This window comes from Hyperoodon ampullatus (genome assembly GCF_949752795.1).
Source record: "Hyperoodon ampullatus genome assembly, chromosome: 9".
Taxonomy (NCBI): domain Eukaryota; kingdom Metazoa; phylum Chordata; class Mammalia; order Artiodactyla; family Ziphiidae; genus Hyperoodon; species Hyperoodon ampullatus.
Genome location: NC_136922.1, coordinates 76,373,749 through 76,400,369, shown reverse-complemented (window position 1 = coordinate 76,400,369; position 26,621 = coordinate 76,373,749). Strand labels below are relative to the sequence as shown.

Below are 26,621 nucleotides of genomic sequence, written 5' to 3'. Positions count from 1 at the left end.
CAAAACTACAATAAGGTATCACCTCACACCACTCAGAATGGCCATCATCAAAAAGTCTACAAATAATAAATGCTGGAGAGGGTGTGGAGAAAAGGGAACCCTCCTACACTGTTGGTGAGAATGTAAATTGCTGCAGCCACTATGTAGAACAGTATGGAGGTTCCTTCAAAAACTAAAAATAGGGTTACTGATACGATCCAGCAATCCCACTCCTGGGCATATATCTGGAAAAGATGAAAACTCGAATTCAAAAAAAATACATGCACCCCAATATTCACAGCAGCACTATTTACAATGGCCAAGACATGCAAGCAACTTAAGTGTCCATTGGCAAATGAGTGGATAAAGGGGCTTCCCTGGTGGCACAGTGGTTGAGAGTCCGCCTGCCGATGCAGGGGACACGGGTTCGTGCCCCAGTCCAGAAAGATCCCATGTGCTGTGGAGCGGCTGGGCCCGTGAGCCATGGCTGCTGAGCCTGCACATCCGGAGGCTATGCTCCACGACAGGAGAGGCCACAGCAGTGAGAGGCCCGCATACCGCAAAAAAAAAAAAAAAAAAAAAAAAAAAAAAAAAAAAAAGAGTGGATAAAGAAGATGTGGTATATATGTAATGGAATATTACTCAGCCATAAAAAAGAATGAAATAATACCATTTGCAGCAACATGGACAGACCTAGAGATTATCATACTAAGTGAAGTAAGTCAAACAGAGAAAGACAAATATCACATATCACTTATACGTGGAACCTAAAAAAAAATGATAGAAATGAACTTATTTACAAAACAGACTCATAGAAAACAAACTTATGGTTACCAAAGGGGAAAAGGGGGAGCAGGGATAAATTAGGAGTTTGGGACTAACAGATACACACTACTATATATGAAACAGATAAACAACAAGAACCTACTGTATAGCACAGGGTACTATATTCAATATCTTGTAATAACCTATAATGGAAAAGAATCTGAAAAAGAATATATATATGTATATATGTGTATATATATATATATATATATATATATACACACATATATATATGTATGTATCTGTATTAACTAAATCACTTTGCTGTACACCTGAAACTAACACAATATTATAAATCAACTATAATTTAATAAAAAGGGAGAAAAAAGAAAAAGAATATTGACTTCTTATCAAATTTAGGATATAAAGTCCTTAGCACGGCAAACACAGCCCCTCGTGACCAGTCCCTGTCTACCAGCCAGCCTCACTTCTAGCCATTTACTAGACACACACCACATCTCGCCATAGAATGGCTTTCAGTTCTTTAAACAAGCCACATTCACTCATATTTCTACCTGTGTGCTCCCTCTCCCTGGGTGCTCTTCCTGCGGCCTCCTGGGTCAATCTGGCCAAGTCCTCAACTTCCAGGAACCCTAACCTGCCCACCCCTGACTCTTGACCTCTTATCCTCCATCTGCCAGGTTAGGTACTCCTGCCCCAAACTCCCAGAGTCCTTGTCACAATGGTCTGCTGGTCCATCTTCCCCATGAGCCTGGGAAGAGTGTGAGAGCAGGAACTCTGTCTTATCACTAGGTTCTTGGTCACTGACTGACCCATCGTAGGTGCTCAACACATATTTGATGAATGGAAGGCTTTTTAAAGGCTTTTAACAGTACTCTTCCTTTGGGGTACATGTCATATGTGTGCTGCCACAGGCCTGCTTCAGGCCCTGGGGTCACATATCCCTCAACATGTTCCTCTACCATTTAAAATCTACCAATGGCTTTCAGTATCCGCACCTTAGAAAAGGTATAGCTAGAACCCATGAGCTTTGACTCAATGTAAGGAAGAATTTTCTTATACTTAGAGCTGTCTGAAAATGAACAGATGGTGTACAAAGTCTCCATCAATGGAACTTCTTAGAGAGAGAGAGGATGGTCACTGGACAGGGACGCTCAAGAAAAGACAGAGGACCTTTTAAATCCTCTAATTCCAAGGAAAAGCATCCCAGCTCCTAAGCATAACTTTCAGGCCCTCCCTCAGCTCAGTGCCAGATGCCTCTTGCCTGCCCTCCCACACCCCCAACCCCCACCCCCGTCTTCTACAGATTAAACTCTAGCCTAGTTGGATCAGACTATTATACACCATCCCCGGAATTCTTTCTACAGTTCCTAGACACTGTGTTTTTGCTCAAACTGTTCTTACCACCTGGAATACCTTTTCGCTTCATTTACAAGGCAGCCTGTCAAAATCACCCCACCCTCCAAAGCCCAGATCAAATGCCACCTCCTAAAGTCACAGCATCATAGAAAGTGAGAGCCAGAAGAGCTCGTGGAGATCATCCAAACACCCTCCTCAGTTTACAGACAGCTCCCTCCCACCCCCGCCCCACCAAACAACAATGAAGGCTGCAAATTTAAGTCATTCAGCCAAGTTAGTGCCAGGACTATGATTCAAATCAGTACTGATTCCAAATTTCAACACATCAGAACACTGTCTCTGGCCTGCCAAGTCTAGGAGAACTAAACCATTTTGCTTATGCTTCTCTGCTATAACACTTACCTATCTGCTTGGTATTGTGTTTGCATGAATATATGAAGACAGCTATATTACAGAGGAAAGGGCCCTCTATATTTGGAGTTATTCATGAGTTTCAATCTCACTTCTACCACTTACTACCTGTGTGACTTTGTATACATTACATAACCTCTCTGAGCCTTGGTTTTCGTATCTCCTGGGTCTCAGCCCATATGGCATCTTCCCAGACTCTCTCTACCACCTATCTGATGTCATCACTGCACTCACATCACCATTTTCTATTGCTTCTATCATATTCTGAAATCGTCTTATTTATTTACTTATGTAGCTGAATATTAGATAATTTAAAAAGCAAAACAGTAAACAGAGTGACAGTAGGTAATACTATAATTTCACAGGTCAGCAAATTTTTTCTGTATAGAGCCAGACAGCAAATACTTTGGGCTTTGCGAGCCATATGGTCTCTGTTGTGACTACTCAATTTTGACATTACAGCATGAAAGCGGCCATGGACAGTACATAAATGAATGAGTGAGGCTAGGTTCCAACAAAACTTAACTTATAAAAACAGGCAGGAGACCAGATTCGGCTGCAGGCCTTAAATTGCCAATCCCTGGTTAACTGGAATAAGTTTCAAAAAACAAAAGGTCTTCATAAAATGAGTTTTATAGTGATATTACATTTGAAAAACAGCATCTCTCACACACACACAGCTGGTTCAGCAGACTGTAGTAAAATGGAAAAAGGCCTACTCTACAACCCAATACTTCCTCTTCCAGCTCTGTTTCCTACAGCCCGTTCATACATATTTCTGAGGATTCGCATACTGGGATATTCACACAGGATGAGGAGACTGTCATAAATAGCAGAATGGATAGATCAAATGAGGTTTACTCATGACAAAATGCTATTCAGCAGGCAAAAGGAATGAGTTAAGCTTAATATATCTTAATGTAGACAAACATCAAGCAGTTTTGAGTTCTCCAGAAATACTCTAGAGAAACAGACTGGAGAATATAACATTTAATTAAATTTTTTAATGCACACAAAACAATCCTACATATTGTTTATGGGTATACTTTATGGAAATATATGAAAGCAAACTGAAGAAACAAAGTTGCTGGTACCTAAGGGGAGGTGAATGGTGTGAGTGGTAGTCACATGGGGTCTATAGCTTTATATCGTTTTATGACAAAAACCGTTAATTATTAATTTACTACTATTTATTTTTATAATTAATTCTGGGTAGTGAGGCTGTTTTTTCATATATTAAATTTTTATACATTTTTAAAGTTGCTTCCTCAAACATAGGAAGCTCATTAGATGTACTTTTCATTTGTAATTCCTCAAGTCATGAAGACTTCGATTTTTATCATTTAGACTTTAATTTGTTTTCCTATATTCTAATTGCCCTTTGAAGCAAAATTACTTCTTCCTGTTGGGGGTTTGACTCTGTAGCTCCTTAAAATATTGCTAGCAATGTCTGATTAGACAACATTTAGAGAATTTCCTCCAAAATTAATGTGAGTTAATAGATTTTAATATACTGCACTTGAATTTGATAATGATGACAAGATAATAATAGCTAATCTCAGATGAACCACATCTTAGAGTCCCATCTTAGAGTCCCAATTTTCCTCCATTTGAGTTCCAGAGAGTAGGGCTGCTGAGAGACGTGGTGTGAAGAGCTATAAGAATTATTATCTTACCTTGAAGGATGCTTCAGAGTTAAATTGCCTCTAAGTCCCTCCCTCTCTAACCCTTATAGCTGGGATTGGGGTTGAGGTTGGAGCTAGGGTTAAGGGTTAGGCTTAGCTGAGACAACCTAACAGGAAAACTCTTCTGTCATAAAATTCCTTCTTGCTTCCTCTCCAGAACCACAAAGATTCCCATGACATATTGTTTTCAAAATAAAAGGGAAGGCACCGCACATATCAGTGGGGCTGCTGGAAAGGGTTCAACATGGGGGAGGTAGTATACAAAAGTCAAGAGCAGCACTGCCTTTGGAATCAGATAGACCGGGTTCCCATTCAGGGACAATGGAGTTTCTTGGCACCAGGTGAGCTGATTTTTCTCATCTGCAAGATAAGGATAATACCTAGCTCACAGTGCACCCAGACACAATCTGGGGCTTGGTAAATGTCAGTCATTATCCTTGCATGTTAACACCAGATACACTGCATTTTCAAGGTGCTATTTGTTTCGCTGTGTGCGACTAAGTTTCCTTCAGGGGTTTAACTGCGCAGTATAACATATCCCAATTCATTTATTTATTTTGAAATAATGTACAAAAAATAGCTTGGTGACATAATTAGCCTTTCTACTAAGAAACTCGAATGAAGACATATGATAAACATAAAGGCCTGTTTTCTATAAGCTAAGTCATTCTAAATAAATCTTTAAAGTCCTATCTAGCATAGTTCTGTTTATTTATTGCCAGCTATCTTCTCTGCGCTGGTAATTGCTTTCTCCTGGCAGTAAGAAATTTATATGCCCTGTTTTGCCCAAATATTACAGTTCACATACAATGAAAACACTAACTCTCCTATGATTCCTCTAATACCTAGGGGGAAGAACATGGGATGGGCCAAGGATAGAATTTCAGTTTCAATTTTACATCATCTGGCTATTGTCAGTTCAACTTTATTTCAATGGAAGAATTTGAGGCACTTCTGAGGTTAACATTTATGAGCTCAAATAGGAAAAAAAAGGAGAGTTAATTTACTGGATTTGAAATACTCTATGGACATAATTTAGAACTACGATCTGTATGCTTTTTCTCAGCTGACTTACAGGATGAAAACAACAGTTTAAACTTTTCAAGTTTGATTTGTATCTATTTAAACATTTTATTAGTTTAGCTATCCATGCATTGTTCTTTGAGTGAGAAAAGCAATGTGAAAATCCTTACATATTTTAAGGCAGAGGTAATTAAAAGAGATCCTCAGCCAGATTCCTACTGAGCTCAATGCAAGCTTGGCCTAATTAAAGTTTATAGAATTTGGCCTGTATTATATTCAAACAGCAGATACTATTTTCTTATAGTTGCAAGTTTGACATTATTTAATTACAGTTTCAAATAAAGGCATAAACAGAAAATAGAAAAGACACTCTGTATTGCATGCTTATTATTTTGTCATTGATTTTTACTGACACTAAGGGCCATGAAAGGAAAAAATGAATTGTTTACCAGTGTCCTCAGAGGCTCATGAGAGTTCCAGTTACACAGACCACTCTAAAATGCAGTCCTGAGAGGCTTAAACATACATTAATAAGAAAACATCATTTTCAGATCTAATCTAAAGGAAAATATTAAGCTGCATCTATTGCAAAGTAACATGACCAATACATGATATGCATGGACAGTTAGTTAAATCACCAGTTAACTAGTTCTTCACTGAACTGAGCACATGAAGTAAATACATTCATCACTGAGAACTGGAGAGGAAAGTAACAGTTGTCAGCATGATAGTGAATCATCCAGTGACAGCTTGGTATGACCCCAAAACTCAAAGGGCTGGAAGGTTACCTAAATAATTATCTACTTTTCTTTTTTTTTTTTTTTTTTGCTGTGGTATGCGGGCCTCTCACTGTTGTGGCCTCTCCCGTTGCGGAGCACAGGCTCCGGATGCGCAGGCTCAGCGGCCATGGCTCACGGGCCCAGCCGCTCCGCGGCATGTGGGATCTTCCTGGACCGGGGCATGAACCCATGTCCCCTGCATTGGCAGGCGGACTCTCAACCACTGCGCCACCAGGGAAGCCCTTATCTACTTTTCTTGTCAAAATTATGCTCAGTTCATTACAGAGAAGGAAATTTTCCTTAAAAATTTCTAGTGAACGAGACGAGCTTTGCATTTACACAGATCCTAACAAAAATATTTTCAGTATAAAACTTCCTCTTCCATTTGTTACTCAATCCATTAAAGATAAAACAAGGACATCCCTGGTCATACCTTAGGAATCTTCAAAGATTCTCTTCTTCAACCTCTACCTTTCTCAGTGACATTTTTTTTTTTTACCTCGCTTTAAGACATCTAAGAACATTTCTTTCCAAAAGCAAGGAACTGATAGTACCATTGTCTCATCTATGTTATTGGATATTTGTAAAATTTCTTTACTCTAAACTCTATGGTAAACTGCAGTTTCAAGAACCCTGAGGGTGAAGCTGGAGAAGAGGGCAGGGAAGAAGTCAGCCTCATCCTGTCTTGGGGAAAAGAATGATTTATAATGGTCCTCAAAACTGACAGGTAACACGTTGAGTAAAACATTTTCTTTATCATCTTAAACTGCTTCAAACAGGGCTGTGCCCTAGCCCTGAATTCATGAACAAATCTGAACAATTTGATGCATATTTGAAATGGCTTGGAAGAAGGCCTGGTAACGGAAAACAGGACGATAAGCATCCTTCCCTCTGTGATGACATGGCATTGCTCTCCTGTTCCAGGAGTGGCCTCAAGGAGCAGCTAAACGTACTGGCCAACAATTGCTGTCAGAAAGGACTTTTTATGCCAAAACCACAATAACTGTGTCTGGCAGACACCCTTCCACATTCACATGGGTAATGGTAAATAACTCTACTCAGAAGATTAACTCATTTGGTTATCTAGGGCACAGTTATTAACAAATACTCGCCCTGGCAGGCATCTCACAACAGGGTCATGCTGAAAGTTTACAATTATGAAAGATTCTTTTATAGCAACAGGCAGAAGGTCAGTACTTCAACCTCTGACACTCATCCCCGCACTGCTCTGTAATCACTTTGCCTCCCAGTGTTCTCTTTCCTCCCCAAGTCTTTGCACTCTATCCTCCTGAAACCTGAGTCCATGATATACAAATTCCCCAACACATCCATAAGCTATTTACAGGACATGAGCCTGAGTTCACTGCTTCTGTAAATTCCCCCCACGAAACTTATGTGTACCAGCAGGATGTAGGGCTGGCTTCTCCTAGTTCCCCAAAGCACATCTAGACCATTACTGCTCAGCCCTGGGGCAGCAGTTTCTGGTCCTCTGAAGCTCACGTGATGATGCTCCAGTACCAGCCACCATTCTTTGATCGTGTTGTCTACCAGATAACAGATCCTCATACACTAAAGATTTTGGCACCTGTCTCTGTATTCTCACTCTGAACCTCAAGTCCTACCCTCAATGTAGATGATTACAGTCCAGGTAAACGTTCCACCTAGTATCCGAGTTTCTCAACTGTTCTACTGTCTCTAAGGAAAAGACTGACTGTCCCTCTACTGCAATTAAGTAACCCAAGGTCATAGCCAAACTCCAGACTTTGACATCTAGATGTGTCCCATCTATGCAACTCTCTGACCAGAATGTACCAATCTCTAGTTATCTTACACAATTACTCACACTAAACTTCCTCTCTAATTTCACTAAGACCACCGGTGCCTTTTCCTGTCCACTTTTTTTGGTCCTTATCTCTCTCAGGCCATTCCCATTACTCTTAGTGTTTTTCTTCTCCTAGCTTCCATGATATCACACTTTCTTGGTTTTCCTCCTATATTTCCAGGTGCTCCTTCTCAGAAGCCACTGGATGCTTCTCCCCTACCCAGCCTGTCAATGTTGGAGACCACAGGGCTCACTTCTTAACCTTCTTTCTTCTCTATCTACATCTCTACACACATGATCTCACTCAATACCATGGCTTTCACTCCCACATATGTTGATAACTCCCAAATTCCTCACCCTTGAATTCCAGACACATACCCAATTGTCTTCCTGATACCTCTACCTGGAGGTAAAATAGGCCATTTCAAACTTAACATGGCCAAGGCAGAATCCCTGCTTTACCCTGAAAATCTGTTCCTCTCCTATTTGTCCTCCTCTCCACAAATGCTATGACCATCACGAAGCCGCTCAGACTAAAAACCTGTGGACTCCTAGGTTTTCCTTGACTATATAATTTCTTTCTTTCCACATCCAATCCATTCAGTGGTTCATTTTTTCAATTGGTTATTGAGAGGCTACTAAGTGCCAGGCACTGCTCTACTGGGAAATAGTAGTAAACAGATTAAAAAAAAAACAAAAAAACCTTGCCTTCCCAAAAGTGACATTTTAGTGAAGGGAGATAGAAAATATGCAGATAAATATAAAGAGAGACTCTCAAGTGGTGACACATTCTAAAGAGAATGAATAAAGCCGGGAATGAATAGAGTTAGGGAATGCTGGCATGGCAGGCAGATGACGTTTTAAATAGAGCAGTCGGTGAAGGCAGCACAGGGAAGGTGGGATTGCGAAGGTGGGAGGGTGGGATTGCGAAGGTAGCATTTAAGCAGAAACTAAAGTGGGTGAAGGAGCTAGTCATGAGACTGGAAGAGGAGAATTCCAGGGAAGGGTTCCACAAGTAAAGATCCTGAGGTGGCAGTGAATCTGGCGTGTTCAACAAACAGGAAGAAGGCCAGTGTGGCTAGACCACAGTGAACACAGAGCAGAAATGACGGTTGGACTGTGTAGAGTCTTCTAGGCCACTTGTAGGGTTTAAATTCAGAATGAAGGTTTTAAGCCAAAGAATGACATGGTCTAACATGTTTCAAATGGTTCATCCTAGCTGCTGTGTGGAGAGTAGATGCAAGGGTACAGGAGTGCAGGCAGAAAGACCAGTTGGAAGGCTCTTATAATCCAATGTAGGGTAATGATGGTTGAGATCAAGGGGGTGGCTGTAGATATAGTAAGGTGTCGGGTTCTAAATCTATTTTAAAGGTAGAGCCAATAGGATCTGCCAATAGTCAAATCATATTGATTCTATGTCCAAATATATCTCAAATCCATCCACTCCTCCACTGCCACCCCCAATTCCAAACCTTCATCAGCTCTTGTCTGGACTACAACTGTAACTGCCCACCTGGACTCCCTGCCTCCATTCTTGCCCTCCATCTCAACAATGTACCCAGCAATCTTATAAAATCATCAGTAAGATCACATCCCTCCTTTGTTTTACACACGTTTAAGTTTCACATACTGTATATTAACAGTGAAAACTAAACACCTTACTATTTCCTGCACAGCCATGGATGACACCGCTCCTGCCTGCCTTTCCACATTCACCTGGTTCCAACCTTTCTTTCACTCACCTGGCCTCGTCTTCATTCCCACCCAACTCTTTCCAGCCTCAAAGTCTCTGCTTTAGCTCTTCCTCTGTAACGTCCTTCCCCAGATCTTTACATGGCTGGCTCTCTCTCACTTTTCAGGCCTCAGAAATAAAGTTACCTCCTGTGGACACCTTCTTTGAGCAATTATCTGAATTAGCCCCTCTCCAGGTACCCTTTATCACAGCAGCCTTTTTAGTTCCTTCATAGCATTCACCACAATCTGTAACTGCCTTTATCATCATGTCTCCTCTCCTCATCATAACTGCTCCATTAGAGCTGTAACTGTTGTCTGTCTTGTTGTCCACTCTGTACTTTGTGCCTAGAACTGGGGCTGGCACCTTGTAGGCACTCAAAAGACACCAGTCTCTAGAAAAGACCGAGTCCATCACCCCTTCTTCCTTCCCTCCCTCCCTCCCCTCCCCGACCTAGAGCCCATAGTTCATCTCCTTAACACTTCCTTGACAATCCTTCAAGTTCCCGACTTGTCTTTCTATCGCACTCACCCTACAACACCTGACCTCTGATCAACCCAGATGTCTACCAATTCTGCCCCAACATTCAGGCTAAAGGCCACAAGTGTAAGGTTCGGAGGAACAACTAAAATATAATGATCTCCAGCCTCGGCTGGGCCGATGCTGCCCAGTAACCCTCAGTATTTCCCTGGTGACTTCTCTCCCCCACTCCACCATCTCTTCATACTTCTAACCCAGCTCCTGCCAGTGAACTCTTAGCAGAAGATCTTGTCAAGTATTAGTCAAGAAAACAAGTCAACAGGCAGGACCCCCTTCAATTCTTCAGCCCTACCCCTCCACTACAAATCCCATCTGCATCCAGATACACCTGCATATTTCTATCAGCCACACATGGGGTCCCTCCTTTAGTCAATCCTTCCCTCCTGTGCTCTGGAATTCATCACTATGCACTCCTCAGGACCTCATTCTAGCAACGATCCCCTCTCTTTCAAATGTACATTCAACTTTTGCCTTTCTTCCCAGTCTTTTTCCACCATCATTTGAACATGCTCAAGTCTTCTACTGCTTATGTGTTCCCTTCTAGGTATCATCACCTCTCTTTCCCTTTTACATACTAGCTTATTGAAAGTGTTGTCACCAGAAGACATTACCTCACATTCAGCGGACAATGCAATGCAATCTATTTTATACCCTCTACATCCCACTGATCTTGCTTCTGCCAAATTACCAACCACCTCTTTGGAGTAAAATGTGACAAATATTGTCTCCATAATAAATATTTACCAGATACTTAATGTATGACAAGTACTGCACTAAGAACTGTCTAGATCTCATATTCATGTTCCTTTCTTGCTATGGTTTTCACAGCACAACATGCTCCTAGATTTTCTTCCTATTTCACTGGTCACTTCTTCTCAAGTCTCCTTTGATCAAACTATTCTGCACTCTCCTCCAAACCTCTTTTTAAATATTCACTCTTCCATATATGATCCCATCATTGCTCATGGTTTTAATCATCTTCCATGCTGATCATTGCCAGAACTCCCTCCAGCCCAGGTTTCTCTCCTGAGCTCAAGGTCTGTATGTCCCAAAGCCTACTAGACATTTCCATTTGGATAACTCACAGGTACTGCAAAACAGCATATCTATAATTGAAATAATTCCATCTATCCTGCCCCACCCACTCCCAAAACCAGCTACTAATACTACAATCTCAATCTCCATGATGGCACCGTTGTCTCCCCTGCTTCCCAAAAAAGAAATCAAGAAATCATCCATGACCTCTTCTTGTTCTCTCCCTCATACACCACTCAATGTCCTGAAAGTTAAAAAAAAACAAAGACCAAAAAAACCCTTATCTAACCAGTCTTCAACTTCTCTCAACTCTACCTCTGAAATCTCTCAAACTGGGCCAAGGAGTTGGGGTTGTTCTACCAGGACCTGTTAAATTAAAGCCAGAGCATTCAGATGTGTCTCCCCATCCCTGTAGGATAGAAGGCAAAGTTAAAAAAGAAACTATGTAAGACAGGAGTGACATTTCTCTCTTTCTGAAAGGAACATATGCTCAGATGCAGCAGTGTAAAATGAACTCTTACTTTTTAGAGAAAGGTCTAAATAAATTTCCCTGCCTGAAATCAGGGATGTATGAGAGCACTAGGCAGACTTATTTATTAATAAATAAGCTCCAAGTCTACTCCAGAAACCATTATGTATCTCACATCACTACAGTAAAAAAATTCAGGCAAAGGACTTACAAATTGAGACAGAAGACTGAACAAGCATGTCTACCTACTCTCTCTCCCACAGACCTACTGCAGTGATGGGAAAGTGGTACAAAAGGAGACAAACCAATACCTGTGATGAAAACAGCGAAGGGGGTGGGAGGAATGGCTGGCAGTCACTGAACAAGAGACTTTAACAAACTTCTCCAAGACAAATTACAAATGGGCATTGATTAAACTACAGTAGAGGAAGCAGAGGAAGCCTCAGCTGTTCTTCTGAGAAAAGACACAGAGAAGCTCCAAAGTTGGAGCTGGCAGAGACAGAGAGCAGGAGTGGGTTGCAGAGCAGTAACCATACATGACTAAACACCTGACCACAGAACAGTTGGGCTAAACAGCCCTCCTCATCCCCCTGAATTTAATGGAAATGAAATGACTGCCTAATCTCTCATCAGATGAGTGCTCACTAAAGAAACTGAAGATCTGTTCAGGGTGGAAAAGAGCTTGCAATGTGGTCGTAAGATCTCAGTCAAGTCCTCTGGTTTGTGCATTTGGTGGGATGTGGTTAGGAAGTGATCCTGTCTACTCCCCACCCAGGCATCCATTCACCTATCCATCCATTCAACAAAAATTAACTGAGTAGCTATCATGTGCCAGGGAACAAGATGAAGTTCCTGCCCTTGTGGAGTGACTTTCTAGTGGAGATGCAGGACACAGACAACAAATAAGTAAGTAAGTAGGTAAATAAATAAATAAATGAGATAATTTCAAAAGTGAAAGGGCGGGCTTCCCTGGTGGCGCAGTGGTTGAGGGTCTGCCTGCCGATGCAGGGGACACGGGTTCGTGCCCCGGTCCGGGAGGATTCCACATGCCGTGGAGCGCCTAGGCCCGTAAGCCATGGCCGCTGAGCCTGAGCGTCTGGAGCCTGTGCTCCGCAGTGGGAGAGGCCACAACAGTGAGAGGCCCGCGTAGCGCAAAAAAAAAAAAAAAAAAAAAAAATCCTGCTCTTTCAGAGTCTTCATGAAAAACACTGTTGGTGAATTATGTAGAAACTATTAAAAAAAAAAAGTGAAAGGGCAATAAAAAATAAGACAGTAATATGACAGAATGATAGGGTGTGTGAGTATGTATGTGTGTGTTTGTGAGTATGCGTGTATAGTGCTCCTTCAGCTGGGTATCATGGAAAGCCTTTTAAATGTAACGTTTCAGTTGGACTTAAATGACCAGCCAAGTGAGGATCTGGAACAGAGTATTCCATGCAAAAACAAATATGTGCACAAAGCCCCTAAGGAAGGAACAAGTAAGCTTAGCATACTCAAAAAGAAGCCCAATGTGGCTTTAGTCTAGCAAGTGAGGAAAACAGTAGCATAAGCTGAGTTTGGAAGAGTAAGCAGGGAGCAGATCATGTAGGGCCCTGCAGGCCATGGAAAGCATTTGTATTTTATTCTAAATGTAATGGTAAATCATTGAAGGCTGTTAAGCAGGAAAGTAACAAGTTCTGATCTGAGTTTTTAAAAGTTACTTGGGGGACTTCCCTGGTGGCTCAGTGGTTAAGAATGCACCTGCCAACGCAGGGGACACGGGTTTGAGCCCTGGTCCGGAAAGACCTCACATGCCTCAGAGCAACAAAGTCTGTGCACCACACTACTGAGCCTGTGCTCTAGAGCCCACAAGCCACAACTACTGAGCCTGCCTGCCACAACTACTGAAGCCTGCGTGCCTAGAACCCGTGCTCCGCAACAAGAGAAGCCAATGCAATGAGAAGCCCGCACACCTCAACAAAGAGTAGCCCCCGCTTGCCGCAACTAGAGCAGCCCACATGCAGCAACAAAGACCCAACGCAGCCCCCAAAAATAAATTAAATAAATAAATAAAAATAAAAGTTACTTGATTACGTTCTGTGGAAGGGACTCTAGAAGGAGAGCAGCATTAGCCTGGAGACCACCTGCATAGTACGGATGAAAGATAATGGTGACCTGAATGAGGATCACAGCAGTGCAGTTGAAAAGAGGTGAATATGGCAGTAGAGCTAACAGGACTTATGCACATTAACTGAAAGTGCGAGGTGAAGCAAAGAGAGGAGTCCAAGGTGTTTGGGAGTAGAAAAAGAGGTGGTAACTACCTTTACTCTACCTAAGCAGTAAAAATTTTCCTAATGGGAGAATATAGCAAGATGCTCTACTAGAGACTGCTTGCATTCAGAGGGCTCAATGAGACTCAGGTCTCAGAAAGTAGCCTTGTGCACCACTGGACTCTTGAGTCACAAAGGCAATATCTCTAAGCCCAGGGAGAGAGAGAAGGCAATGGGGGTATCTGCTCTTAACAAGTAGGACAGACAACTATCCAGGAAGGAAATATGTTCAATCCTTTCGTATTGATTATTTAAAAAGGAAACCCAAGAGACCCAACTCATTGGCCTCCCTGGTTATCACACGCACTGCTGGCTTTGCCTGCTTTATGGTTTCTGTTCCTTCTAGCCCAGGTCAGCCAAAACGTCTCTTTTCAATAATCACGTCTCTGTTCACCCTAGAAGTCGACAGCTTCACTGGCTCCTGGTCACAGAAGCAGCCCAGCCAACCTGTAGAGACTCAGACATCAGTGCTCCCTGCACATCTCACAGAAGGAAAAGCTGCTTACAAATTTCCCTGGTTGCTGCATGAGCTAGAGAGGGTACAGGCACAGGCTAAGTTAACTGTACCATTTGGCAAAAAGATATAGACATTGGTAAGCTTAATAGCTGATCAAGAAACATAATGGAAATATATATACTACCAAATGTAAAACAGATAGCTAGTGGGAACCAGCCACATAGCACAGGGAGATCCGCTCGGTGCTTTGTGACTACCTAGAGGGGTGGTATAGGCAGTCTGGGAGGGAGATGCAAGAGGGAGGAGATATGGGGATATATGTATATGTATAGCTGATTCACTTTGTTATGAAGCAGAAACTAATACAACATTATAAAGCAATTATACTCCAATAAAAATGTTTAAAAAACCCCATAAATATAAGTATGGATCCTAGTTAGTAGGGACCACAAGAATAATAAAACAGAATTTTTAAATATTGAACTGGCAGATCTATTCAATGGAAGAGAAGAAAGGAAGAGGGAAAGTATGATGGATACAAAATATGAAAGAAAAAATGACTCTAAACAGAATAATAATGACGATAAACACAAATGGGAAAACATACCAACCAAAACACAAAACTGTCAGATTTTGAAGACAATATTCAGCAAAAATTTTACAGATACAAATGGTCCATCAAAAAGTTACAGAAAGGGCTCCCCTGGTGGCGCAGTGGTTGAGAGTCCGCCTGCCGATGCAGGGGACACGGGTTCGTGCCCCGGTCCGGGAGGATCCCACATGCCGCGGAGCGTCTGGGCCCGTGAGCCATGGCCGCTGAGCCTGTGCGTCCGGAGCCTGTGCTCCGCAACGGGAGAGGCCACAACAGTGAGGGGCCCGCGTAAAGCCAAAAAAAAAAAAAAAAAGTTACAGAAAACTTGATTATAAAATATGGAAATAAATATACCAGGCAAATCCAAATCCAAATAAGCTAGAGCAGCCCATCTTAATACAAGTTAAAAAGAAAATCAAGGCAGAAAAGACTAAGGGACAAAGGAGGGGCATTATATACTCAATAATCAGTAAGACAAAATAATTATCAACTTAAATGCATTTAACAATATAGCCTCAATATATATAAAGCAACAATTAACTGAACATGGAAAACAGCAGGTAAGTAAACAATTAGAAATGAATACTCTTATCATATTCTTCTCAGAAACTGATAGAGCAAACAGACGTTTTTGCTAAGACAGAAGATTTGAATAACGTGGTTATTAATAAGTTCAAACTAGTAAATACATATAGACTTTTGTAACCAATAGAAGCATACTCCTTTAAAACAGATATAAAATTTATGAAAACTGACCATGTAACTAGGCCTCAGAGGAGGCCTCCATTAAATTTTCCCCAAATCAATATCATATGATCTATGTTTAATGAATATAATATAAAAAAATTATAAATCAATGATAAGGGGCTAAAAACACACTATGTGGAACAAGATGAAATTATAAGGAAATAAAGAGATACTTAGAATCAAATGAAGCTGCGTGTTTAACTTAAGAAACTGATAAAAAGGCAACAAACACAGAGAATGGGGGAGGGAAGAAAGAAGAGAAGGAGGAGAAAAGAATTGTACAAATATGGACAGTAAAACTGGAATAAAGACAAAAAAGTTGAGTAAATAAATAGAACTAAATTCTAGTTCTTTTGAAAAGCTTAATAAAAAAGACATGAAGCAACTGACAAAGGATTAATCTCCAAAATAATACAAGCAGCTCATGCAGCTCAATATCAAAAAAACATAGAACCCAATCCAAACATGGGCAGAAGACCTAAATAGACATTTCTCCAAAGAAGATATACAGATTGCCAACAAACACATGAAAGGATGCTCAACATCACTAATCATTAGAGAAATGCAAATCACAACCACAATGAGGTATCACCTCACACCGGTCAGAATGGCCACCATCAAAAAATCTAGAAACAGTAAATGCTGGAAAGGGTGTGGAGAAAAGGGAACCCTCTTGCACTGTTGGTGGGAATGTAAATTGATACAGCCACTATGGAGAACAGTATGGAGGTTCCTTAGAAAACTAAAAACAGAATTACCATATGATCCAGCAATCCCACTACTGGACATATACCCTGAGAAAACCATAATTCAAAAAGAGTCATGTATCACAATGTTCATTGCAGCTCTATTTACAATAGCCAGGACGTGGAAGCAACCTAAGTGTCCATCGATAGATGAATGGATAAAGAAGATGTGGCACACATATACAGTGGAGTATTGCTCAGACATAAAAAGAAATGAAACTGAGTTATTTGTAGTGAGGTGGATGGACCTAGAGTCTGTTGTACAGAGTGAAGTAAGTCAGGAAGAGAAAAACAAATACCATATGCTAACACATATGTATGGAATCTAAAAAAAAATGGTTCTGATGAAACTAGGGGCAGGACAGGAATAAAGACGCAGAAGTAGAGAATGGACTGGAGGACACGGGGAGGGGGAAGGGTAAGCTGGGACGAAGTGAGAGAGTGGCATGGACATATATACACTACCAAATGTAAAACAGATAGCTAGTGGGAAGCAGCTGCATAGCACGGAGAGGTCAGCTCAGTGCTTTGTGTCCCCCTAGAGGGGTGGGATAGGGAGAGTGGGAGGGAGACGCAAGAGGGAGGGGATATGAGGATATATGTATACATATAGCTGATTCACTTTGTTATATAGCAGAAACTAACACAACAATGTAAAGCCAATATAGTTCGATAAAGCTGTTAAAAAAAAAAAGACACACACCTGTCAAGACTAATCAGCAAAAATAAAAGTAAAAAGAGGCAAATAAAGAGAATACAAAATGAAAATAGGGGAAACACTACAGACATAATATTTTTTAAATTATGAAATAACATGATAAAAAGCAATATGCAATGAATTTGAAATATATATAACATATATATAGTGTTTAAAACAGGCCTAGTACTGAGATAAATGGGCGTAGTCATGTACTGCTGATGAGAATTTAAACAATCACAGGCAGCCATTCTGGGAAGTGTACTGGCAGGACATACTGAAATCCACATTCATATGCCTAATATCCAGCAATCCACTCCTGGGCATACACCCCAGGGAAGGCTTCTTGCATGTCCATCAGGGTGTTGATAATGGGAAGCTGGAGGCAATATGGGGGCCCCACTAGGGGAAAGGTTAAGTAAAACAGAGTAAGAGCATAATAGGAAATAGGACACAGAAGTTAGAAATTGCAAACATATACCAGAGGTACGAGAAGTAAACATGGACAGACCTGAAAAATAAGGGTTGAGTGAAAACGGTAAGAAAAAGAAAATCTATAGATATGTAAGTTAAACACATACTGCATTACATATTTTGCAAGATTGTGACGGTCCTGGTCTCTCTAACATCAATTAGGTTTTGCCTTCCTGGAAGTTCTTAAATGAATGGTACTATAATGGGAGTTCCTTATCATCTATATTTCAGAAGAGATTCCATCAAACACAGAGGTCCCATTATTTTTCCTCTATTTAATGGTTTCCTCACCTCAACAAAGCAAAAATTTGTTTTGATCCACAAAAAGATTAAGAAGCCATTATTTATGATAAAAATGAGTAATGTGCTCTCTCAAATATAGCATGTTCAAAACTGAACTCAACCTTTCCCAAAAAACCTGCAGATTTCCACATCTTAGCTGATAGGAACTCCTCTCCTTCCATGGCAAAGTCCCTGGAAATATCCTTGACTTCTCTCTGTTTTTCACACGGCATATTGATAGATTAGCAAATCTTGCTGGTCCTATTTTTGAAATATATGTAGAATCTGATCACTTCTCACCACCTCCTCTGATACTACTCAGGCCTGAGCCACTACTGTCCTTTGCCAAGATTAATATAAGAGCCTTCCGATTGACCTCTTTGCTTCCCCCTTGCCACACAGCAGGCTGTAAAAATTAAGAGTGGTCATGTCACTCCTCTGCTCAAAACCTTTCATGGCCCCCACTTCACCCAAGGCAAAAGCTGAAGCCCTTACTATGGTCCAAAAACCCTACATCATCTGTAATCTCCACCCCTCCCCTGGGATTACTCTGTTCCACCCAGAACTCTTTTGCTATTACTTGAGTGCACCAGTATACTCCTGCTTCAGGGCCTTTGGTGAAATGTCACCTTCTACATCACACATACCTGATCATTTTATTAAAACTGTGATTTCCATGGCCTCCATTCTCTGCCCACTGCCTTTCCTTATTTTCCTTATCCTGCTCTATTTAATTGTTTTTCCACAGCATTTATCAATTTCTAATATGCTATGAAAATACATGCTTATTATTTTTGTCTCTTTTCTCTGCTAGAATGTAAAGCATGTAAGGTCAGTGGTCTTTGTTTTGTTTATTGATTATACCTATCACCTAGAACAGGGACTGGCATGAAATGGAGGTTCAATCCTTTTTCGCTGAATAAATGAATAGATGAATAACTGGATGGTTTAGTGCAACGTGGGTGGAGGAAGACCAAAATCAGGGCTGCAGTGTAGAAAGGGAGAGAGATGATGTGGAACTAGATAAACAGTGGGCATGACTGGAGCCACTGAATGAAACCAGGATTGAGTCCTGGGAAGGTGAAATGCAGAACAGTAGGAATCCAAGAGAAGAACTGGTTGTAGACATAGTGGAGAAGCAGAAGCCAAAGATGAATACGTGGAAAGGGAGGTCAAGAACAGTTGATTGGAGGAGGGAAGCCAAATCAAACTCCCAGATGACAGGCATCTATCTAGAATTGCTCATAGGCCAGCCATATACATCGAAAGCTCTACTCAGTAGTGGATACTACTCACCACATGGAAAAATGTGGGCCCAGAATATGGAAAACCCTGATAGTGACAGCTAGTTTATCAGCCATGAATTTATTATGCCACAAATAAGACTTTTATGTAAATGACAACACCTAAGGTAAATAACACTCATCTGCCTCAGGGATTATTTGCCACAAGCCCTTCACTCTGAATAGTGAATACAGAGTACAGTGCTGATGAAACTGCTTCATCATTGCTGATGCAACAAGGTAAGTCAATAATCAATAAATCTATTATTTGCTCTTATTAGTTAAATAATTTTCTTTCTATATAAATTACTAATTGCCAATAATTTATTGAATAAGTCAACTTAATATATCAGACAAATCTAGAAAAGCAAATCATGATTTAAAAAAAAAGCAAAGGTCTATAAAGTTTTCAAAGTCACAGCCTTTGAAGATCAGTGAGTTACTACTGATAGCATTTGCTTTCAAGATTCACTTTTTCTTTATTTGTGAGTATAGCAAAGATAGAATCTAGAAAACATGCCAACAAACACTTCAGGAACACTTACTAGGAATTAACATATTTCGCTGCACACTTTGTCTTTAGTTTAATGATATATCTGGTTGTCTTAAAAGCTTGAAAGTAACTATGTTCAAGTGATTCTTGGTTGCCAGAACATATTAAAATGCTACTCTTCCCGTGCCTCACGCCTACATAATGGTACTTGACTTCATTCAACAATCTACTTAACATCTTCTAAAACAATCTATCAACCAAGTTATTCATAATAATCCAAGACAATTTTAAGGGAAAAAAGGAAATACTGATAAAAGGGAAATGTGACCTGTGGAATGGAAAGGTGGAGGGAAGAAAGGAATGAAACTAGAGGATTTAAGAATAAGGAAAAGGAGATAAAAGGGAATAGAAATTAACCTCCAATATATCCAGCTAGAATTTTCCTTTTTTCCTAAAAAGATCTTCCTACCTATGCAATAAAAACAGAATTTTCGTTACAGAATATTCTCTAAAATTTTTTTAACAATTTGGGAAGGGCATACCAGTTCTTTTTATAAATCATTAATTTCATGAACATAAGCAGACAAAAATGCAAATTAATAGTCCTTAATGTTCCGAAGAGTTTGATTAGTCCCAGAGGTTTATATTTTCTAAAGTGTGCTTTCATTAGAAGTGCTCCACTTCGCAAATCATTTAAAGTGCATACTCTTGCTATTAGTACCAATACTATTAAATTAATTCCCAAAGGTCAATTGCTGACACCCTAAGATACTTCTAATGACCTAAAAGGGATGATATACAATGAACATCTACAATAATATTCTAAATAGAACTTGCTTTAATTTACTTTAGTTTAAAAATAAATGTTACCACTTCTAAGGAAGGTAGAAAATCAGCAGAATTAAACCAGTAACAAAGAGGTCACAGGTGCAAAGTGCTAATTTGTATGCCACAGCTCTGATTCACCAACTCAAATATTTTCTTGACTGTGTACCTACAAGATAATGTGCAGTGTGCTGAGAGGGACACACAAGAAAACTAAACACCATACCAGCACTCAAGACGCTCAAAATCTAATGAGCTTCGCTTATCCTTTTGTATACTTTTAAAATTTGGCTCAAAAACCCTGTCTCTCTCTCTGTTCATTGGCCCTAATCTCTCCTTAATGAAGGGATCACCTGAATAAGTGATTTGAGATAAAAATTGAGAACAGTGAAAAACAGGGATAAAATAATTGTGAAAAAAGAGATCAGGAGAAATGGCACTATATTATCTCAAAACCTGTATGTCTTCTTTAAGAGGGAGTCCCCACAGAAGAAGCTCAGAAAGTGAGCATCCCCATGAAGGCTTAATTCTCATATGGAAACTTGGTTAAGATACAAATCAACTCTGCTCAAAATCCTTACAGGATCAGATACGTATTTATAGGAGCAAAGAAAAGGGGGTGGAAATATGTACACTGAATCATGAGTGTTGGTTACCTCAGTGAGATGGCACTGCAGGAGTGGAGGAGAGATCATAACTTCCTTATTCTTTGACTTGTTACAGTGAATACAAATTATTCTTCCAACTTAATAGGACAACTATGGTGTGTGAGTTAAATGAGATGGTATATGTAAACTTCTTAGCAAAATGTCTGGTACATAGTAATACTCAATATGTAACTTACATGACAAAAACTGAAAACGCTCCAGTTCTCAACTGGGAATCATGGAAATGATGCTGAAAATGCAGTAAGGATACAAGCCCAGGGCTGAGTTAACTGCAGTTTCCTCTCTATTTTTTATAAAGAGCCCCGACTAAGAACAAAAGAAGGGTGTTTAGCAGTTATAACCTTTACTGGCTAGACTGAGAAAGGGTTTAACATGGTCTAAAGAATATAAAACATGCCTTCAGCTAATCTGATATAGGTAGTGAAATTTAGAAAGAATAAAAGTATTGACAAAGAGTCTATATTTTGCTTTTATATATAACCTGGTGTTGTGGGTTGAATTGTGTCCTCCAAAAAATATATTGAAATCCTTACCCTTGGTACCTATGAAAGTGACCTTATTTGGAGACAGGGTCTTTGTGGATGTAATTTAGTTTTAGTTTTAGTTTCAACAATGGTAAATATCAATAGATAAACCCACACAAACAAAAGTTTTGGGGTCCTTAGTAATTTTAAAGGGGTCCTGAGACCAAAAAGTTTGAGAACGACTGGTTGATATTAGCATCTATTTTTAATTGAAAAAAATGGAATCAAACTATACCTAATATTTACACCTTTCCTTATCACTTAACAATATATCTTAGACAGTAATGGTAAGAATAGCACACTAACTGAGTACTTATTCGTGAAGTCCTGTGCCGAGTGCCTTGTATGGATTATTCCATTTAATTCCTACACTAATCCTGTGAAGCAGGTACTCAACTAGCACCCTGGATACTTCTGGTGCAGGTGATTGGACTGGAAGATCACATTCTCAGAAATACTCATTAGCTATGTAACCTTGAACAAGCACCTATGTCAAGGGCTGTTATGAGAATTAAGTAATTTATATTTGTAAAGCACTTAAAATAACGCCTAGAACATAATAAACACTACAGAAATGTTCATCAGCATTTAGATGGTATTTAAAACTCTGAGTCTAAATGTCGTCATCCAGAGTTGTAGATGGAAATAGAAAGGAAGGCTTAGGACAGGACAGGGGACACTTCAAATTTGGGAAGTTGGGAAGATGAGGAGAATCTAGCCAGGAAGACTACAATTTCAGGAGAACTTAGAGAGCATGGTTTCCTAAAATAAGTCAAATGTTTTAAGAAGGTTGTGATGACCTGTGTCAAATGAGAGGCCAGGATAGTGAAAGAGGTAGTGTTGCAGAGAGAGAGGGTGAAACAGGAATCGGGGAGAATGACTCAGAGGTCTGCAGAAAACTACCAAAAGGAGGCAAAACAGGTGGTAAAGTCTGAGAGCTTACGGTCAACTTTCAAAGGAGCTTTAGATGTTAGGGAAGAGAGGCAGACAATGATCTGAAAGCATGGACAAGGACCAAGGAAGACCGCTACCCCATAATTTGCCTCTGTTTCTTTCTTATCCCTCCAACTAGGACTCCGCCAAAATCTTTAAGTTCATTTACTCTTCATACCCCAGGATACCTATTCAGTGAGTCCCATATGAGACAAAATAGCTCCTCAAACCAGCCTGGTCCCAGGTCAAGGGTTCTAGTAGGAGCTAATCAATTCTAGGGGCGCTTTAGAGGTTTGTACCCACCATAGGGGGAAGTCAGACTACCAACAAGCAGAGTGAATAAAAATCTGATGTCTGCCCTAAAACATATCTACTCACTGTAGGATTCTCCAGATCAGTGGTTCTTAATGGGTAATGGTTTTGCACACCCCCTCCCCTAGGGGACAAATGTCTAAAGACTAGCAGTGTCTAGAGACATTTTTGGTTGTCACACTGGGGAGCAACAAGGGGATGGGCTGCTACTGCATCTAGTGGGTAGAGGCCAGCAATACTGCTGAACAGCCTACAATACAGGACACCCACAACAAAGCCATGTGGCACAAAATGTCAATAGTGCCAAGACTGGGAAATCATACCCTAGACCAAATGACCTGGGGCAAGAGGAGTTTTAAGAGGGTCCTCTTATCTGGGCACACAATCTCACCCATACCAGTTTACACCAATTCTGACTGAGTATGGCTAAGGGGCCAGACCAGTCAGCCTTATGAATTCTATTTCCAGTCTACTCAAATAGGGCCAGGGAAAGACAGAGGAAAAATGTGAGGTTAGTTAAATGGTAAAAGTCAAAAAGAGAAAAATTGTGTCATATATCAAATGTTAATAAAAGAGGCAGGGAAGAAAAAAAACAACAACAAAAATAAAATAAATTTTTTTTAAATTAAAAAAATAAAAAAGGGGCTTCCCTGGTGGCGCAGTGGTTGAGAGTCCGCCTGCCGATGCAGGGGACACGGGTTCGTGCCCCGGTCTGGGAAGATCCCACATGCCGCAGAGCGGCTAGGCCTGTGAACCATGGCCGCTGAGCCTGCGCGTCCGGAGCCTGTGCTCTGCAAGGGGAGAGGCCACAACAGTGAGAGGCCCGCCTACCACACAAAAAAAAATAAATAAATAAAAAATAAAATAAAAATAAAAAAAAAAATAAAAAAGGCGAAATTCCCCCAAATGAGAACAAGCAAATAGACTTTCTTTAAATTTGAAAAAGAAAGACTTTCTTTAAATGTAGCTCTTTTCATTTTGAATAATAAGTAACACCTTATAGTGAAGTTCAAAAGCCACCATGCTCTCTTATTAGCTCTATTCACTGCCAAACACTCCTTCAGTAAGGAAGGTGCTTTTGTATTCTTGACTGCAAAAGGAAGCTAGTTAAAGTGAGTTTTTGAGAAAACATCCTGGGAATTCAAAATAATTAATGTGTTGCTTTCAAAACGAGAAACCATGAATCTTGACATTAAGGAGCCTATGTTTTCTTACCTCATCAATATTTCACTTACAGGATCAATATTTTGATCCATAACCATCGACAGCTGGCCTTCCCAGAATTCCCATTCATTCTTTTTCAGGATAAATCACCAATGAACAGTTTTTAACAGTTTTCCCTTTCTTAAGGGATTGCCAGAGAAATGTTTTAAAGAGTCTACTTTCTACAGGGAAGGCATTCTGACTCTGCCATTTCTATGTCCACTTTAAAATCTGCTCTAGGAAAGTTTCGACTAATGCACACGGGGTAGGATGGCTGTGTCTTAATGAAAACTTAGATCCTCCTGCCCTAATGCTTTATCAGCAGGCTGCCTGGAACCCAGCGTGCTGTTTTATCAGAGGAAGCTTCCCAGCAAGATGGTTTGTGAGCACGCTGTTGAAGGAGTGGCCCCTCAGGGAAGTCCCTGTCTACGCATGACCCGTGACCTGAGAGGAGCCAGGCTGGCCCAACTGTCTGCTGCAGGGCGGGGACCAGCTTCGGCTTTAACAGAGAGAGGGGCCTCAACCTCCCCTCCTCCATTTAGGGTTCCAGCAGTTTCTGAAGGAAAGAGCACTTTGGATATTTCTCTTCAAAACAAATCTCCACCATGTCTGACAGTGTCCTTCACTGGACTGTTACAACACTAGGGCCCATATCTACTGGATGCTCCGTAGACCCAGTCAAAAGACAACATGTATTGGTAGTCTAATAATATGACAGATTTTTTCTTAGAAAAGTAACCTAAGAAATATATACATAGGATTATAGATATACACATGTATATGGATGTGTGTGTATACACATATGAAAAGAGAAGGAGAGAGACTAATTGATCCATTCAAGAAAAAGAAATCATAAATATCCCAAAATGCCCATCAGGGGAATAGTTCAGCGAATTAAGACATAATTATGTAATGGAGAAAAAATAGGGAAAAAAGGTAAGCACATCTACTATATGCCAGGTGTTTTCACATTATCTCATTTCATTGTCCCCTTGACTCCCTCAGTTACTCTTTTAGGTAAGAATCATTATCCCCAATTTACAGAAGACAAATGAAGAGCCCATGAAAGGGAAGGAAGTTGCCCCGAGTCACAAAGCTAGTGAAGAGCAAAGCTGAGGGTTACTTGCAGGTTTTCTTACTCCCTGCCCAGCATTTATTACACTGGATTCCAAATTTTCCCCCAAGATCTATTTGTAGACTAAGTCAATAAATGGGATTGTAAATATAAAATAAGGTTAAACAAAAATCAAACCATAGTATAGACATATTGCTTTTAATCATGTGAAATTTTATATGTATATACTAAAAATGATGACAATCAGCATGAGACTGATTGAAAAAAACTGGAATTAAAATCAGCTGAGTTTGTTTTTCCTATGAAATTGCTTAAGCATATAATAAAGAAAATCACCAAAATCTGTTCCTCCATGCATGCCTGTCCCAGGCTAATTAAGGTTAAGAAAAGGCAATAAATATAAAATACCTTGTTAAAGGTTGAATGTGGCTGGGCCACTTTAAGATAGAGAAATACCCCATCCTTCATAAAATTCTCAGCTCTTTCAGGGACTGGTAGAGTTTCTGCACTATATCAAAAGCTGGAATTTCTGCAAGTTAAAAAGCTTTTCGAGCAAGTCATGTTTCTACAGAAATCTCCTTTTCTAAAATTTAGCACTTATATAACATTCTTTAAATTCTTCCTTCGACCAAAAGAATTTAATCCTGGGAGATCCCCCTTGCAGTGGCTTTGCCTAAGAAGCATCTATCACCTTCAGTCAAGTTAGAATTATCTTGGAATCTCCCTCCTCTGTTCCTCTCCTCACGTCTGGTGGCTAGCTAAATTGCTGTTTAATGGAGTAGCCAGAACCCAAGCCAGAAGTACGGGCCTCACTTGGGCCTTCACATTATACTGTAACTTGCAGAAATAACCAGGGGTGAGCCTGGAGTGCAGGTCCCCACCACCAAAGAGTAACTGGGAATTTACATGAATTACTGCCCTTCCAGAGACAAACTGAGGAAAGGCTCACTGGGTTTACACAGTCCTGTTCTCAAACCCAAAAGCTGAGAATTGGGCAGGATGCCACTTTTATCTTACCCCTCGTTTCTTTTATTTTTATAATGGGCAGTTACCTGTCTCCTAATTCAGGAAGACAGTAGAATAAAATGTTGACAAAGGCTTTCTGAGATTGTTTTTAAAAAGAAAATGGTTTATAAATACAATTCCCACTGGTGTGTCTCTTTATGAAAAGTATTTCTTACTATAAAAAGAAATGTGGAAGCAAAAGTTCCTCAACTGGTTTCCCTTAAAACCACTGTTTTTATTTAAAGTTACATAATAATAACCTCCTTTGGTTCTCTTTTGTTTTAAAACTCTCACCTATTTTCTCTCTTACTATGTTGACTACCACTAATAAAATATCCTGATTCAAGAACCTAGGAAAATGCTTGAAGTGACCATA

The 26,621-nt window shown here is 40.2% G+C and overlaps 1 protein-coding gene across 5 annotated transcripts in view; it reads right to left on the bottom strand.

Moving 5' to 3' along the window:
• The window catches only part of ST7 (suppression of tumorigenicity 7), a gene marked incomplete at both ends in the record, with an annotated part of 268,832 nt that overhangs the window by 69,201 nt on the left and 173,010 nt on the right, over nucleotides 1-26,621 (bottom strand). The gene's annotated exons all lie outside the window — the stretch shown is intronic.